Below are 19,865 nucleotides of genomic sequence, written 5' to 3'. Positions count from 1 at the left end.
AGTCACTTAAGTGCAAAAATATGGATGGCACTAGGTTTTAATGTACATAACCTTCAGTCATTCCAGAGCCACAGGAACTTCACAGCATGCATTTGCTAGGTAGAAGAAACAAACACACTGTATCAGTTCAGCTGTAGTACATATGAAGAGAAGCTCGTATGACCTAGCAAATTCCCTCTCCCATCAAGTTTCAGGTAGAAGGTATGTTCAAAAAATTAAGTGTGTGGTATTGCCATCCAATGATGAATGTGAATGAAAGAAAGGGAGATAAAAATGTGATGTGACTGTGACTTTGACATTCATACTCTGAACTGGAAGAATGATATCCAAACACAGTTAGAGTAGAAATAATTTAAAAGACCATAAAAATCAATGGAGTAAATACAGAATGGGGATGATTCTACAAGCTTTAAATATTCTTCCTAATGGATCATATGTTGTCTACTTTCCTAAAACAATGAGCCAAGCTGTAAAGCTATGTCCACTTAAAAGACTTTCTGAACCACAGCTAGCAAAAAAAAAAAAAAAAATTCCCTGAAAAACTACGTCCTTTGCTTAAAATAGGAAATTTTCAGTTCCAGAGCAGAAAATTTCTCCTTGAAAATTCCTTCCTTCCAGGAAGTTGTATTCCTAAAACAAAAAGATGTAAATAAGGACAGAAACAAGTCATTTGCCTTTGCTCATCCCAGAAAACATTTCTAATGTTGTGGGGAGATGGTAGGGGACAAAATACACACTGCTTAGGAAGAAGTTTTCCAGCTTCCATATAATTCAAGAGTTACCTCAGTAAGATGCAACTAGAGAAAAGGTGATTGCTAAATGGAAGACCTGAAAGAATGGAGTGGCAAGCTCCCAGTTAACCACAGGCTGAAAAACTTGAATATGCACTAGTTATTGCTGTGAAATTTGTTGGCCAAACCAAAAAAGATCATAAAAAAATAACCAAAACAAAAGAAATACATCAATTTTGAGCCAGAAAGAATTTGTTTAAGTCTTACATTTCAATTTTTTTCAGAAGTTTTAAATCTGGTGCTACTTATTTTGAGGTAAATTTCTAAATATACAAAAGGAAAGTTTAAAACATTTTATCCTTTTCCTTTTTTTCCTTAATTTTACATTCTCATCAGCCTTGAGGTTACAAACCTGAAGATCATAAATTTTATCCATCCCACTTCTATGAACTAACAAATAGCAACATGTCAATTTAGTGAGAAACTGTCCCACCAGCTGCCATTTACATATGTTTCATTCTCCTCTTGCTTCTAATCTAAAAACACAGTGGGAGGTAGAGAGAAAAATCTTTGTGCCATTACCCCTGAGAAGGTGTGGATGCCCCATCCCTGGAGGTGTTCAAGGCCAGGTTGGATGGAGCCTTGGCCAACCCAATCTAGTGGGTGGCATCCCTGCCTATGGCACAGGGGTTGAAGTTAGATATCTTTAAGTTCTTTTCCAACCCAAGCCATTCTATGATTGTACCAAGAACATTAAAGCCAATGTTATCATGTAACTATTAGTTTAACAACAATAAATTAATGCATATGCTATTTCAGAGGAACCTATGTGGCCATTTCCATTGCCTTCTAACTAATTTAATCAAATGAAAGAATTTGCTTGCCCTCTAAATACTATGCATGCACATCAATCGTATCTTTATGACATGTCCTCTATAAAGCTGTATTTAAATTAATGATTATTTGCCTTTACACTTAAATCTATATTTTGTCAAAGGTACATTTATAAACATTTATTAAATATGTGTAGAAAAACAGGAAATATTCAAGTATAAACTTCTGCTGGATTAGAAGTAAAGTATTTACTGAAGAATTAAAATGCCAAATCTCACACAAGCAAGGGATAGGAAAACACTGTCATTCTTATTTAGACTGACCTTTAGATCAATGACCCTCTTCTCTTGCCCTAAGAATCTGTCAGACAGGTGCTGTCACAAAACACTGTTGCTAACCTGCAGCCTTCAATTCTGCACTCTTGCTACACACTACAGTTCAGGTTACACCTACCATCCCCTAAACCATTAAAAAAAAACTTCCTGGTTTTGCCTTCGGGGCATTTATTGTAACTCTAACTTTCTTTTCTCGTCATTATTTAAAAAGCCAGATGGTAAGGGTAACACTCACTTCCTGTGATGTAGTTTTCTTGGATAAGGATAACTGTCAGTCAGCATGGTTTTTACAGTAAATAATGAATTTATTCAGTGCTACAGACAAACCAGAGTTTTAGATAGAATCAACAATTTCAAAACCTGCTCATAGTTTTAAAACACTTGCAATTCAGCTTGTCAGCAATGAACTACAGAATGCCAACCTGTCATTTCAAATGAGAAACACCTTGACATTCTTGAATAGTGTTGATGAAAGCATATTTTTTTTCTCCTTTCTTCTCCTTTTTTGTTGTTATCTCTCACTTATGTTGTGGCTACTACTTGGTTCGAACATGACTTTAAAGTTCTTTCTAGCATTCATTAAGGGTAAAGAGATATGTACAATGACAACCACCAGTACACTGCCATCACTCAGACTGATGGGATTTTTGTCTAGGGAATTGATTTCATTCCAACCAGCCACCAGGCTGCTATATATAATTAGTGAATAAAATAAAATTTAGCTTAATTTTGAACCAGATTGCTTTACAAGCAAGGGCACAATTTGCTGAGGAGTCAGATTACAGCTTCTTTCATATAGAAACATTACAACCCAAGCAAAAAAAATAAAGAAGTAGACTCACCCAAGGATGTGTCACAAAGAAGCCACAAAATTTTTATAACGTGCAGATTCAGACTTCAAACAGATATGATACAGCAATTCACATGACAAAACTGAAGTGGCTTGGACCTAGAAAGGAGAAAAGATATTACCAGCAGTAATCTATAACCAGAGCACTATTCTAAAATTTCAGGATAGTAATTATGTTGCAGAACTGAATGCTTTCATTTTGCTGCGTAGCTTTTAACCAAGGACCTACATTTTCCTTGTTATTTGGCAAGTGTGTGCCTAATCAACCTACCCTCTTGTATAAATTAATTGCCATTCTGAGGAATATTTCTATGAATTAAGAGAATTGATGAATTAATTAAATGTCTGAAATCCCAGGCACACACAGTGAAATAGATGTGTATCTAGGAAAAATAGCAAATGACACAAACTTTAAGCATATACATTTTTCACAGAACTGCCTACACAATTCCCCTGCATATCTTCCTTCTATTACTTAGCTAAAACAACCCATATAAGGAGAAATATCTTGGCAATTGTTTGTCCTTATTGTGCTTTAAATTCAACAAACAGGACAGCTGGCATTCAGAGAAATGACGGAAACTTGTAAAGTTGTATAAACTGTGGGAAAATTTGCAGGCTGGCTGCCTAGCTGTCTGTTACCCTTTCTTTAGGGGAAAGACTCTGGCAATCTGATTTTCATACTAAGATAAAAGAACAGTTAAGCTTTATGCTGTTATAGCTTACACCTGACAAGTTAGTTTACTTCAGCTAGTGTGTGGAGAGGTGTTGTCATACAGTAAATTAGAGTGCTTGGCTTTGAAAAGGCAATCTTAAACCGGGACTGGATCCCAGTAACCCAAATAGGAGCTTGCTAGCTCTCCAGCTGAGCTGCTGCATTCATTGGGAGCCCTGGACATGCACGTTACCATTGCCATGGCTGACATGGCAGCCATGCTTTTGCTGGAAATCTCTGAAAGACAAAGGGTGAGGGGGTGGTTAAACCAGGGTCCACACAACCAAGAGTTAATCACAGTAATCGCTAGAAGCTCCAAGTTCAGTAATGGTAGGTAAAGACCACAGCGAAACTACTGAATGACGGAGCAACAACGACTAAGCTTGGTTTCTTGTGCTTTGACTGACTGCTCCTTGCTATCTGCATTGAGCCCAAAGGTGGATTTTTAGGTGAGCTGTTTCTCCCTGTGCTTTTGATTAAGGGAGGTACTCTGAACATTGTCCCTGAAATAGTTCACTGATAAGGCTAATACAGACATAGGACTTGGAGCTTTAAATTTTATTTTTTTTTTAAATCTAACCCACAAGAGCGTGAAAGCACAGCTTCAGTACAGTGAACATCAGAAGGTAGGGAGAGAATTTTTCTGTCAGGGAGTGAAGACTGTTCCCTTCCTGCACGCTGGAAGTTCACTTGATTGGAAATTGGAGAAATATTTGGTAGTTGTTACAAATGCCCTACAAATGGACTGGGGAGGAGCTCTCCCTTTTTCAGGGAAAGTGAAAGGCAATTAAATTGCAAAGCATCCATATATTCAAGAGCTTGACTTTATTATTATTATTAATATTATTATTATTATAGCAAGGAAAAGAGTTCAGGAAATATACCAACAAAGTCTATATATAATAATATCAGTATGCTTTTTTTTGTTGTTTGTTTTTTTTTTATAAGCACTGTTCATCCCACTGTTATCATCTGCTCTAAACTGCTCAGGATAGTTTGTTCTCCATGTCTCACTTTCCAGCTCAGAGAAGCTGTATTTTTTGAAGTATTATGCTTTTCTAATTATCTGAGGTGTAGATAAAAACTATAAGTAACCAGGTGTACAATTTCATGCCCTAAAATGTTATTTATCATCTTTAGAAAGGACTGAAAATGATTAATCTTGATTTAATTTTTAAGAAAACTTGACAGGCAAGAAGAATACATCTATAATTCTGGTCATCTTCCCAGAATCACAGAATCATTTAGGTTGGGAAAGACCTCCAAGATCACCAAATCCAACTGTTAACCTAGCACTGCCAAGTCTACCACTAAACCACGTTCTTAAGCACCGCACCTACACGTCTTTTGAAAACCTCCAGAGACAGTGACTCAACATCTTCTGTGATATAATATGAATATGGCTTTATAAGCACAGCTATGTTTTAAACAAATATTTGATAAGAATGTTGAGAAAATCATACTTCACTATTCCTTTGCATACATGTTAGAATTACAATCCCAGTTATTTGCTGAAAGAAAGCTTTAAAATATTTATAATGTGTAAGACAAAGCAAAGACTTGTTATTTTGATACTTTTCAAGATCACACAGTCTTACTCACAATACTTAGAATATACAATTACTTCTAGAACATCTTACAGATTCTCAATTTCCTATGGTAAAAAACTTCATACTAAGAATCTATTGAGAAAACAGATCTTCACATTCTGGAGCATCCCTGTACCTTGCCATATGACATTATAGTGAAACTGATGTTTTTGGTCTTTCATCACTCTCCAAAGAGACAAAGATTAATAATAATTACACTCAAATAAGTAAATTTATCTTTTTAAGCAAGTTAACATAATTTTTAATTATACATCAGTAACAAGAAGACAATATCTTCATTAATGCTCACACAGAAAAAGGGTTGTTTGTATTTTTTTTGGTTTTGTTTTGTTTTTGTTTCCCCACAAACCAGTGTGCTCTATACATTTTGAGTGTAATGTACAGGAGTGAAAAATGCGACTAAGCTTCACACAAAATGCCAGTTGTATTTCAAGCCCAACTTATTTGAAACTAAATCATTTGGAAAACCCCCCTAAACTTCACTTAAAAAAAAAATATATATATATATATATGTATTTTTATTCTTGCGGAACCTAGTCTTCCTCTCTCCCTCATAGTCACAAGACAGAGAGGTTTTGAGCTGCTTAAGAGCCCAGCCACAGGTTGCCCTCTCTGTAACTGGTATAAAATGGAGAGTACCTTGAATGATTAGCTTTCCCCGACTGAATAGCCTTTGGTTCTAGGCAGTCTTCTGCTTTCAGTGGCCAATTTTCTCTGGAATATAAGTTTCCTGTGAGCAGAAATGAAACACATGTTGAAGGAAATAAATGAGATGATGCTTGTAGAATGAGTCATCCAATATGTACTAACAGCAAGTTTAAATCTGTAGTCCGGATATAACTGTCTAGCTAAAATGAAAATGTGTGCTTGTTTCACAGTTACAACAGTATGCAACAGACCTTTTATTTCACTGAAAGAACTTTTAAGAATTTCTAGGTAATGTAAGATTAACAAAATGTATGCAAGAAAACAAAATTATGCATATTTTTATTTTAAATGCCTACATGTGAATGACCGGAAAAGTTAAAATGCACTACAGAGAAGCTTGTATTAGGCACAAAGAGTTCCATAGATGTTTTACTGAAATATTTTCCCAGTTACATCTGGAAAGAAGACAAAGTGTCAACAGGGCATAATCTGGCAATTTCTATAATGGAACTAATATTGAAAACAGTTCAACGGGGTTGTTCACATCTACTTGTGCTCTCTTTTCTTCAACAGAAAAGTTCAAGATTTCAGTTTCTCTATTCATTTTGCACCAATAAAATATAGTACCTCTCACACGATTGTTTTCCAGCTTCAGTAGTTTATATTTCAAATAAGGCTTTTGTTCTGTGTAGACAATGAAAATGAGCAACAGAGAGAATAAAAAAAAAAAATCACTATCTAGTAAAGAACTGTCTGAACTAGTTTTATAGGTGAAATTTACAGAGAATTATATAGCTCTCTGGCATGATAATTCTGAAGATAGATGAAAGCAAGAAATTAAGAAAAGGCAAGGCTTGGGACTACAAACTAGATTGAGAATCAGATATTGAATTCCATATCTAGAAAACATTTCCGTATGTAATTGTGACACCTAATGTAAAATCCACCAAATAGATAAGAATTATTCCCATGCAACATGTGAGAAGTAGGAGCAATCCTCAGATACTCATTGCTTCATGCCCCTAGAAAGGTAAAAACTTTGCAGGACAATAAGAATATAAACATGTAACACATCCAAGGACAGATATATAAGATTTAGATGATTAATCTGGACAATAGAACTTCCAAAAATGCCTTAGACAATAGAGTGCCCCTACAAACCAGGAGGCACTGCAGTCTCAGTTGTTCTGACATGCAAAATCAGTACATAGTCAGCTCATCTGACTGCATCAGTATGCCTTCTGCCCAAACCTCAGATAATTATATCTTTGAGGGAGAGTTGAAAAAGTATACAAGAGACTGATTTTAGGAAGACATGATTTCTCTGAAATATATGTGAATTCACAGCCCACATCTCCATGAAAGACACAGCAGTCTTGCAAGAGAAACTTGCAAGACAGAACCTGGCTTCTCTCACAAGTTTTTTTCCTCCCATCATTTTAAGTAATGATTAAATGTCGTATTTTAAAAAAATATCCTATTACTAATTAGCACAAACATAAAAGGAAAAATAAAAATCTGTTAATTGTGCATTTCTAACATATCATTTCAATCAATGCTGAGAAAATTATAACTTCAACAAGTAGACATAAGTACATTTATGTATGCACTGTTTCTTTTTGGAAAGGTCAATTAAATGTCAAAAGTATAACTAAAAAATGAGAAATTATTTAATATTCAGAAGTTGCAGCTTGCCTGTTGGTATACATTACATCTAATTATGTACTTCACAACCATTACAGAAAAGAAATTCATGAAACATTTACAAAATATGTTCAGCACATTGTTCATGACTAGATTAAAAATACTTTGATAAATACAATGAATTGGAAATTGACTCTTCTTATTTAAAATATTTTGATTTAAAGGAATAAGGTGTCAGCAGAAAACATACCTGCAAAAGACCTAGAATACATATTGTAACTTGTAATGTATTACCATGAATGAATAAAAGACTACTACATACTTACCTTTTCTTTTATTATTATAATTGACTAGCTATATCTGCTATTAAAAGTAGTTTAAAATAGTAAATGCATTCCTGTGAAATCCATTTTACAGAAAAAAAAAAAAAAGGATATTTTGAAAATTGCAATGCAGCTTCTGGCAAGCTGCCAATAAATGCCACAGATTACATCACAGACCACTGGATGTTTACTGTATAGTAGCCAAAAATACTGTCAGTATTCAAAAAACTGTCTCTCCAGTGTTTTTCAGCTGGGAAATATCCCAAAAATCATAGACAAAATAATAACTTTATTTTTTTATAAATCATTCTTTTAAAAATTATGCTGTGTACAAAGCATATTACTAAGACTCATATTCTCATATCCTTCTTCTCACTGGATATTTTTTTGTTGGGACATGCAGCAGAGTGACATAAAAACAAGTGAAAGGATAATGAAATCTTTCTCCAAAGGAATGAAACCTGTGCAGCAGCAAGACAGCCCTCAGTTGGACTAGAAGGGAGTCAATAGATGTAGATAGTAGATACTGTCACTGTCATTGATTCTATTAATTGCAATTTAGTGTTCCTAGATTTTCAGAATGCTGATGTTTCCTTTCTAACCACTGTGAAAATCATTTGTTCACCTTTTCTTTCATATTAATGGAAGTAATCCAACCTTACCCTTAATCCCAAGAGCTCTTGACACCTGGTACTTACTGGCAAAGAAGAACCTCTCCTATTTTATAAAAATCTACAGGTGACAAAACATCTCTAGGTTGTCACAAGATGGATTCTTGAATTATTCCAGTGGAGCACAGTGGCAAATAGGGATGCACACAATTGTCTGGTAACTTGCATGCAAGCTGGCGAAATTGAGACCATATTGATCGCATTTTAATTGAGACAAAAGAGAAGACCTTTGAAGAATGCAGAGTCTACTATCTTTATATTGATGGATTTGCTGGTGCACCAAAACATAAGAGCAATTAACTGTTAAGTTAAGCTTATTGTGTTTTAAGCTGTTTAGTACCCTAGGGGTAAAAGATATATTAACTTTATAAGTCTTTTTCAAAAAGACTTTTAAAAGAATTACTAGCGCTTGTTGTTTTCTGGTACAGGTTTGATGACACTAATTGATTTATATTAGTACAGATTATTCCTAAGGACACTAACTTCCAAAGTAAAGGTTATTCGTATGTCACTAATTTAGGTTTCTACTCAGTGCAAAAGAAAGGAAACGTCTGATGACTCTTAAAAAGCAAAACATCTCTACAAACAAAACAGTCAGCAACGAAGAGGCTGACAACACAAGAAACATCATCAGATACTGTACACCCCTCATCACAGAGCAACAGAATGGATGAGGTTGGCAGGGACCTCCGAAGATCATCCAGTCCAACCCCCCTGCCTAGCAGGATCACCTAGAGTACATTGCGCAGGATGGCATCCAGACAGGTTCTGAATATCTCTAGAGAAGGAGACTCCACAACCTCTGGGCAACCTGTTCCAGTGCTCTGTCACCCTCACAGTAAACAAGTGCCCCCCCTCATATTCAGCCAAAATTTCCTGTGCTTCAGCTTGTGCCTGCTGCCTCTCGTCCTGTCACTAGGCACAACTGAAAAGAGACCAGCTACATCCTCTCAACACCCTTCCCTCAGATATTTGTATACATTAACGGGGTCTCTCCTCAGTATTCTCTTTTCCATCAAGGAATTTAATTAGAGTTACACAAAGTAAAAATAAAAATATTCAGGTGAAAATAAAAAGGTTTTATTAGGTTTTAAAGCTAGATAAAGAATAATTAGACAGCTCACTCACATAGACGATGAAAAAAGACACTAAAAAATCCATGATATGTGAGATGCTTCTCATTGAATTTTATTTTTTGTTATCTTAATTTAGTGTAAAATAAGATGCATTGTACTTGTAATAAGATGCATTTTTTAAACACTTTTGGTGTTCTACAATTTTCCTAAGTATACCAACATATAACCATCAACAGCAAGTGCATTCTCTGGAACCTCAGTATAGCTTTTAACTTTCTTCTGATATAAACCCAGCTTTTTATCTCTATTTTGAAACATCTGCACCAAGTCCATTTGCTCCTTCTTCCTAAGGCAATCTTGAGATCCAATAAGCCTGAGGTTCTTTCCATTCCTTAGACAGATAGTATCTCTCTGTCACAAGGTCTTTAATGTACTGTTTCTTCACAGCAATACAGATTATTTTTTTTAATTTTTTTTTTTTTTGACTTCAGGAAATTCATTAATATTCTGAAAGAGGGAAATAGTTATAAGAAGAAATACCTTATTAAGGAAAAGTAATGAATTTCAGGCACAGGGAAGAGGTATGCTAATTCATTTCTTCAGCTGTTGACTCCAAGATGCTCTGTGCTGGAAATAGCTAGGATCTGTTCCTTCTGAGCTCTGAAAAAGGTGCAAGATTGTAATTATTATTGATATATTAGTTTGGCATCTACAGTTAGTCCTCATGATCCAAGATACTCTTATCTTGTAATTAGATCTGGAAAATATTATTTTCACTGAAAATAATACACACAAAATATTACTTTTGCACCTTTTGGATGCACAGTGCCCTTTATCTAAGAAACTTCACTGTTAGGAGGTTATAATAGCATTACAATTATTAGCTAGCTAGTCACTTTACAACAATATTACACGTGGGGGAAGAGGTGGATATAATACACTTTCTAATAATGCATAATCTGACAAGTGTGTCCCTCTTGCATTTTCAAAATATTGTACCAAATAAACCAGTACATTCACATGTATTTTTAATTCAGCAACCATTTTTTCCAGTATGGTTTTAGCTTAGGCAGTTTATCATTCTAAGCATTTGACTTCCGCTTCAGACTCAGCTACACAAGGGTAGCTAAGGGTGCATTGTCTCTGTTTCCTGACTGAGTAGATATTGTTATATTTGTAAGGAGGACAGCTTAAAGCAACATCTGACTAGTGCATCTATATTATTTACTCCTCTCTGTTAAAGATTTTAACTCTTCCAAGAAAGCCTAAGTTGATGTGAAATCATAGTTATGATTCCAGTCAAAGAATTCAGAACAAGAAGAATGTCCAATTTCTGCAAGTACCTGGCATTTACTGCCATTATATCCCTCTTTATATTGCCACATTTGTTTTATATTACCATTATTACCCCCATTATAGTTTTGCCACTACTTTGTAGATAATACTCTAAGCCTCAGAAAGGCTAACAGCATGGTCTAAAGGTAGTTTATGTGGCTAAAACAGAATTTAAGGAATTCAGAAATACAGTGTTGTAGACACCACTGAACATATTTCACACCTGAACTCACCTGACAGCAGCATTGTGAGGAGGAAAAAAAAAAAAAATCTCTTCAATTTCCTTAGCCTTTAATACAGTTTATTTTCTGCAGGAATTCATCTCTCACGCAAAACAGCTAGGCATATATGTTCTGACTAAACAGTGCTGTAATCCAGCTGTCAGGTGTGCAGCACTTCAGGTCCACCTGTAGCCCTTAGAAGGGACTGATCCATAGGGACGCTTAAAGGTTGCCTTACACATGCATACATATGTGTATAAATACATGTATATCCACATACAAACAGCAGAGACCACATCAATGATGCCATTTAAACCAGTTCCAGTAGAACAGAGACTCTTGCTTCCAGTCCCAGGACTGAATTTTTTCAAGATTGTTTTTTAATACAGTAATAGTTAACAATAAATGTACAAACCTTCCAGTAAGTATAAAACAGAACCTATTTCTCCCACTTATGAGTACTTAGCTATTAAACACTCTTCTGTTGGGGTTCTTTCTGGCCTTATGTTGTGTGGGTTTTTTTGTTTGTTTTTTCTCATCTTCAAAATGAATGCTCTTTCCACTTTATATTATGATTATGATATTATAATATATAAGAGAGTAGTATATTCCCCAGTAGCTAGGTAATACTCCTGGAAAATACCCCCTAAACCAGATCTCCTATTTCTTGGATAAGTTCTCTGAAATAGTGAATAAAACTCACTGTTTCTGGTTTAAAAAGATGATTCCAGCTCATCTGACTATATACTCTTGGAAAATAACATTTCTTTAAATCCGAAATTAACAAAAGGACTTTATTAGCTCATGTTACTTCAGATACAGTTCCCAGTCATTCTATTCCCCAGTTCTTTTATAACAATGAAAAAAGTCTACATACAATGTTGAAGTGCGAGAAGAGAAATCTTAATCTATTGATGTCACAGCCACACAGATTTCAAAAGAAACTTCTAGTTAACAAGCTGGAAACGTGAAGCATGATAACGAACAATGCAAGACCCTGAGCAGTTTACAAGGGCTAAGAGCTAGACAGAAGACTACTTTGCAAATTAAATCAAGTAGTTTCTGTTCTAGTCTTGGTTTTGCTAGGTGAGCTTGGACAATCACAGCTTCTATGCATACTGGTTTTCTCCCTAGATCATGGGTTTTTGCTGTAAGGAACAGTCAGCATTCCTTAATAATTTCCTAGATAAGACCAAAAAAATAAAAAAAAGCATTCAGATATACCTGCAATGCCAAGCAAGGAATTCATCAGAAGCATTTACAGTGCTGGACTGTGACTTCAAGTGAGTAAGTGAGTCACACCTGTCCTGAGCCCCAACTGCCAGGACATACTATTCTGTGCTGTAATAAATCAGAGATACAGCTACCTGCCAACAGCATCAACTCCCATAGACATCAGAAATTTGGATTCCAGAACTGGATCCCATATTCACTAAATAGGGCTCTGTTGCAGGTCATGTTCTAGCTGCATGATATATTAAAACAGCACAGACCATTTCTGGGAAAAAAAAAAAAAGTTAATTGTTACTCTTTTCACTACTGTTGGATTATCCGTTTGACTGACTGAATGACTTCATTGTTTGCAGTTTCCAGTTGTTTATGGAATCTCTACCGTACACAAATTTTAACCTGTGGATTACTTATAAATGGCTGATTGGAACAACATTGGTTTAAATAGGCTTGATTCTTATGAATATTCAATAGTATATTTTTTCGCATCACATTGTTTTCTTTCCCTGCCTGACTGACATAATCATTTGAAATGGCTCTGCTTTCTCTCACATCTAATGCTATTTTACTCATAAAAGTTGGATATGTGCCCAAAAATGCATCTTCTTGAGTAAATTTCCCTGAATAAATACTGGGGAGAAGAGGTTGGACATGAGTAATTCAAAAGCCCGTATACACAGTCAAGCCCAGATTGTATTGGGAAGGCAATGAGATTGCTCCTTTGCTGCACCCTGTGAAGTGATCTAAAAATGGAAACTACAATGCTACTCAGTTAATGGAATGGGCTACAGCATGATTCAAGACCTTCCTCTGTCATTCAGAAATGACCATGGACTGACTTTGAGAAAAAGATTTCTTCTTCCTGCAATGCATGCAGAGTGATTTACTTTGCATTATCCATTACAAACCTGTATGGGTCCCACTAAAATCTGCCACAACCTGAGATAGTCATCACAGAAAACACTGGGAGATGTCTTGTTCAGAGCCTGCCACTGTATATGTAAAGCCCAGTCCATTTTCCCTGGTGGATCACTTCACATTTATCTATCATTTTGCCTATCATTCAGTTGTTACCTGGGTCTTGTAAAGTCCTTCTATGAATCTACACTGACTATGCTTACTACCTTGAATTACATTATCATCCGTAAACTTTATGACCTTCAAAAGTGTTTGTCTCTAACCAAGACATTCACCTGTGTACCTTTCAGCCACCTATTAATTCATGTCAAGATATTTCCTCTCATCCCTTCAGATGAATTAAAAACTCTTAAGCTTTGCCTTTTGAAAACTTCACTAAATTGGGATCAACCCATCGATAAGCTTGCTGGCACCTTGAAAGGATTCCAAGAAGCCTTACAAAGACAAGTCCTCTGTCACCGCAGCTCTGCTGAACACCATCCTGCAGACTGCCTGTCAACAGAGCTTCTGCTGACCTGCCTGGTACAGGAGTCAGACTGGCCAGCCTGCACTTCCCCACACTGACCCCAACCATTTTATGTATTTATTTATTTTAAGATGTTAAGAGTTGCCATTCTCCTGTCTCTGGATACCACGGCTGTATCAAAGCATGTCTAATAAGATCAATAAATATTCTACTTCATCCTTTTCATTTTGGAGGTTCCCTCTGTCTTGTACTGCAGTTTCTTCTCCAGTCAGTTTATTTTCAGATATCCTGTGCTGAGCCCTTCCCATTGGATCCTTTTCCATTGGATTGGCCCAAAGAGGTTCAAACATCACAGGCACATTTGTGATAAGATAAACATGTACATCCTGGCTCCTTCCATTTGCTCCATGATTATATATGGTATTTATAAATAAGGCTATGATACATAGTCAGGATGGAAATTTGTTCATGACTGGCAGTTCGTGCACGCTTGGCATGCAAAAAAAAGTGCTTCAAATATTGTATAAATGCAATTCATGCTTGGACAGTCAAGGCTTTTTTGTGCACATGTTTTTTAGCACTATGAGGAAAATTCTTATTTCTGTAATTGTCACAGAAAATAAAGAATTTGGAGTATAAATATAAATAATTACACTACAAAAAAAAAAAAAAAAAAAAAAAACATGGAATATAAAGTCCTAAGTTTTCACAATACTCCTCTGCTTTTGCTCAGTTTATATTCCTCTACTACAACTACGAGTATACCTAATGGTATAATATGTATAACAAATAGACTGGTCACCTTTTTAAGATATGAAGCCGGTTCAATGTTTTTATAAGAAATAAAAACAATTGCTGCTGGTTTACTGTTAGAGGGTTTATGATATGTTCAAGATTTGATATGAACTTGTGATAAGTATTAAATCAAAATGACATCTAGACTTTTAAGGAAGCAACATATTCATGTTTTCATCCATCTTACAGAACTATATTAAGTATGTAGCTTATTCACTGATGGTTGGACTTTATCTTCAGTGATTCCAGATAAAATAAATATCCACTTTCTTTAATTAGATTTAATTAGAGTTTTCAAGGTAACCAATCACCATTCTATGTAATTTTGGCCTTAAAAAGGTACATTTCTATACCTTATCTTTTTTCTTGATATACGAACCCGCTCCAGTACTTTTGTTCTAACACAGGATCATGACCTTTATTTTGTAATGAAGTCACTCAAAAATACATTGACCTTATCAAGGATACCTATATGAATAAATAGTAGAGAAGAGCCTGACTGCTCTCGAAAAGGATAGACATTTCAAAGCAGGAAAAAACACCAGCCAGTTACATGTTTACCATAAATAAGGACATAAAGGTGAATTTTTTCCTGCTATTTCATAACAGAGAGCTCACTGCACAAAATAAGATCCAGGAAAGGAAAGAGTTAAGCAACATTAAAATGTGTTTATTTAGTCTGACCTTTCTCAAAGCTAGCTAGTCCAACAGACTTGGGCTGCATACTTCCTCCCTCTGTAGTCTATGAAATTTCCTCTGTGCTTAATCCTCTCAGCAGCTTTGTCAACATCTTCACTTTCTTTGAGTGCTCTCCCCAGTCCTGAAAATACTGTGGCAAAGCACTCCAGTGAGTCTTAATCAACTAAATACAGGTCATTTAGGCTCTGTGGCAGGAGGTTATACTGGCACAGAGGGCCGGAAATGTATGAATACCTGATTCCTGACACACAAGTCAGCAAAAGCATGCCCATTTCTCTTTTATCTAGATTGCCAAAGTTTTGGTATATTCAGGGCTCACTGATATTAACAGCAGTGCAACTCTCACCACAGTTAATACGCTTATGTAGAGTACCAAGAGAGGTTAAGAAGCCAGAATTTGTCTACCACAAGTATGAAAGCATTTCTTTTTCATGGTTTAAATATAAGCAATGGAAAACAGGTATATTCCCACATGCAAAGAAAATATGTTCTTATATGGAAATGAGTAAAGGCACCAGTTTCTTTCAATGTGACTGTTTCTAGAAACATTCCAGGGATACATCTGAGACAAATTTGGAAATGCACTATCTTTATGGTCACTCTGTGAAGGGTTCAGTACTCTGTCATTGCGTATAAAAGCAACTGGCATGATGTCACTCTTCTGTTGGTTAAAAACATTATTGAAAGGAAAGGACTGTTCTTATTCATTGGCAAATGTGTGCTTTAATGATAATGCTTTTTATCTCCCAGTTTTGTATAGTATCTTGTGATTTCACGGTAACCATGGCAACTATTCATTTTTGTTCTGAATAAAAGGAGTGTTGTAAATCCATGCAACTTACTGGCATATAAATTAAGGCTGCCTGCTGGAACTAGCATGCCAGAGTTCAGTTTTCCCACTTAGCTTTAAATTGGCATGTTCACTGTTGATGAGGAAAGTATCAGTCTCAGATGAGGTGGAAAAAAAGAATGTCCTGAGTGGGTAGAAAAGGTCATTTAGTTCAGTGCACAAAACACAGGTGCTGATGACTACCAACTGAGGATTGAGTCAGTCAGGGTAAGCAAAGAAAATATTGGAATTACTTTTTAAAAAGCAATGGCATTAATATGAGCTAAGAGGAAAGAATAAAAAGGGGAGAAGAAAAAAAAAAAAAAAAAAGTAAAGAAGTATTAGAAGTGAAACTACAACTGAAGTGTACCTGCCTGCCTCTTAGCAAAAGCAGATTAATTCATAGGTATAAAAACACATTTCTCCCACCTTGACATATGCTACAGTATACAGCATCATTGACACAGCACACAGAAGCCCCTCGCTGCTGACTGTCCTGCTGCTTTTCTCCCGTCCAGTGTACCCCTTACAAAACATATGCCTGTACCTAATCTCTGATCCCTCCTAAAATAAAATCCCTGAACATTTATTGCTACAGTTGCAGCAGGACCACAAAATTAAGTGGATTAAAGCATCTCACCAAGATATTTTTCCCTTCCTTGCTCACCCCAGTTTGTTTCTCCTCTTTTGATTTTAGCAAAGCAGAGTTTTACATTCCAGTCAGTTAATGCTAAAAGCTACAATTACACTTCTGTGTTGTGGCAGCTCTCTGCCTTCCCAGTGTACCTGAAATTTCGAATACATTCCCTGCTATTTGGGCCTTTGTCTGGTCTCTCATCAACATAATACAGGAGCATAGAATAATTCAGGTTGGATACGACTTCAGGAGATCCTCTAATCCAACCTGCCTCTCAGAAGAGAGTCAAAACTGATTTCAGATCAGGTTGCTCAATCTGATTTCAGCAGAGTTCTCCTTGAGAAGTCTGGGTATAGATGAAAGAAGAAACAGCCTGCAGCAGAAGTAATAATGAGATGATTTGATGAAGGACATTGCAACGAAGATTATCATAATAGTTATATTTCATTTTAATCCAAACAATAACTGATCTTAAATATTATCCCCAGAATTACTTTCAGAATTCCCCATCCAACCTTAATACCAAATTTCATGGCACTACTTCTTCAGATAAATTTCATCATGACTAAAAACTTTGTGAATTGAAACCTGGAAGATTTATACCCTTTGATCTTTTCAGGCCATTATTATAACATGATCTTCCCAAGCATTAATTAATAATAAATGCTTCATCCGTCCTGAAGCCAAGCTATTTTTTCAGTCTTCCCAGCTCTATGAATCCTAATTCTATAAAAAAAAAGCTTAGTACTAGCACCTCTCCATTTCCAGATACTTAATTCTCTTAGCTACAGATTTGATGCAGCAGCATATTTTAGTATTATTACTTTTGAGCTTAAGCTAAAAAAGTACCTGTTTCTTTCTTTCTTTCTTTCTTTTTTTTTTTTTTTTATCCCATTTACAAAAGTATTTTACTTCAAATGAATTTTAACACATACAAGCAAAGCATTCAGTCTCTCAGATTCTAGCAGCAGTTTTCTGCTAATAGGCTAATGGAAGGTAAATAACACAAATAAGTTTTAGGAAGATCAGTGATGGATTAAAGTCAGTTTTGACAGATCTGCTATGAGAGCTCTGACTTGAGCAAGCTTTCTTCAGAGTCAGAGATCACTGCCTCAGTGGTCCTGCCTCAAATTAGACAAAGCTAAATGGAGATAATATCAAATCAAAATAGCACCCCTTGCTCCTGTTCACAGGAATATGCTAAAAGCAAGAAGAATTTTGTCTGTCAAGAATCTAGGTGAAGTAGGAACTAAAAACTCTGCTCCACTTTGGTGGGGCACAAAGTGATTCAGAAACTGATAAAATGTATTTTTTCACTCACAGGAATTTATCATAAGAGGAAAGGCAAAGGCAGGAGAGAGCATGGAGAAATTTCAAAAAAGCATATGAAGCTTAAACACAGGAAGGACTCATTTCCTATTCCCAAATGTCAAAATGCTTGTTCTTGATATCATTCACAAAACTGGCAGGGTTTGCCCTCTCTAGTCTCCCCATGGGGAAAGCTACCCCATGAGAGTCCAGGCACTGTAAACATGTGGTCTGTGCGTGAGCGCCTAGAAACCCAAACTCAAAGACTTATCATTCTGTTTCTGAGAAGGGGATAGCCCACAACAGCCCCAATACTGGCCCAAGCCTGTGACTAATGGTTTGTGCTTTCCTATATTTAGTAACAGACTAAGGAGTGCTCCGATAGACCAGATTCTGCTATGGTGTGGAAGACACAGAGGCTGTTTTCACAACAGAAGTATGATCATAGCCCCTCTTGAAATGGCAAAAGCCACTCTCCATCATGTATTTTTCCATATTCAGTGAAATTGTCTACTGGAATTTATGCTGATACATAATTTATGCACAGGAAGCATGAGGTTATCTGTTGGTTGGGTTTTTTTGGTGATGCATCAGCAGCACAGACTGAATACCTTTTCCACATACCACACAAACTATGCTAACTCTTGATATGAGTCCTTTCCTTAGCCCGGCAAATTAAGTAAACAGGAGCCAAATGTGACAAAATTATCTTTACCATAAGACAAGAACAACACTACCAGCAGTGTGGCTTTTACATTTGGAAAAGCAAGATCTGGAAGACATCATCTTAGTTACAGTAGAGGAAAGCATGATCCAAACCCTAAAAACCAACATGGACAGTCAAGAAGAACAAAGCCAAAGTCTGTTTAAGAACTGGTGCAGGGAGGAGTCCCTTAAAGGTGGAATTAAACAGGCTTTGAAAATCATTCTAAGATTCAACACTGAAAACTGCAAGCACACATTGAATCAATTAGACACACCATTAATTTAGTTTTCTAATTTTATCCACTTAGGACATTGGATTTACATACTTTACCCAATACTTTTCCTTCAGATTCTCAATTTCTCTGCTGGATATGACTCTACAGGACAATAAACAGAGTGAGTAAGCTTGAGTCTTTAGGATTGGAATCTCAATTTACACTGAGATTCCCATTAATATTAGCAAAGATTAGATGAAGCATAGCCTTTAGCACATTTTGACAGCTACCAGTAGGACTTACAATTCAGAGGGAGAGGAAAACTGAAGCTAAAACACGATTTAACCAGAAAAGAAAAGCCCAAACCACAAAATGTATTATTGACTCACATCTCAGCAAAAACGCTCCAAGATCTTCTGCATCAATACATGATTGGATCAGTCATTTTATTATGCTGAACACAGTAAAGATCTATAGGTCGGGTATAAGAATGTTTGCTTTATATTTTCTTGAGAGGTGAAACTTCTTAACTGAATCTTACACTTAATCATTTCCAAATCCCAAGGTATATCTGCTGATCCCTGTTTCGATTTAAAATAAAATTCATTTTCTGGTTTGCTGCATGACTTTTATTTCAGACTTGACTTAGAGATTTATGAACGGGATATAGCTTTTCTTGCTGAACACTTGAACAATCTTGGTCCCTGTGGTGATTTCCACATTGCTGCAAGTGGGAAGAAACACTCACTACTGTAAAATGATATGACATCCCTACTTCAGAAGCCAAAACAAATTTTTTGAAGGCTGAAGTGTTCAGTTGCAGGAGGGATAGAAACCCAAGGGGATCTAGCCCTGGCAGTATTCTGAAAAGTCAATGCCACTTATCAATTCATTGCTTCTTAATTAAGAAACAGAGAGTATCTGGGTACACAATGAATCAATGTCTACATGGAAGCAGGGGGACAAGGAGATTATTGATTGAACTCTCAGTTTCCCCTGTAGTCACTAACATTGAAATTTGACTTTGACTCAGAGTGGAATGATTTCTGCTGAAGATATCTGCTCCACAC

At 36.0% G+C, this 19,865-nt stretch overlaps 1 long non-coding RNA gene across 1 annotated transcript in view; it reads right to left on the bottom strand.

The window, feature by feature from the left end:
* Nucleotides 1-9,915: 9,915 nt before the first annotated feature.
* LOC311435547 overlaps nucleotides 9,916-19,865 on the bottom strand; it is a 30,219-nt gene continuing 20,269 nt past the window's right edge. The window contains exon 3 of the long non-coding RNA XR_014692205.1: nucleotides 9,916-10,097. This is a non-coding gene — a long non-coding RNA (uncharacterized lncRNA). The remainder of the gene's footprint in view (nucleotides 10,098-19,865) is intronic.

This window comes from Aythya ferina (assembly GCF_964211825.1).
Source record: "Aythya ferina genome assembly, chromosome: 4".
NCBI classification, from domain to species: Eukaryota; Metazoa; Chordata; class Aves; order Anseriformes; family Anatidae; genus Aythya; species Aythya ferina.
Note: the sequence above shows the minus strand (reverse complement) of the source record. Positions and strands in the feature narration are given on the sequence as shown.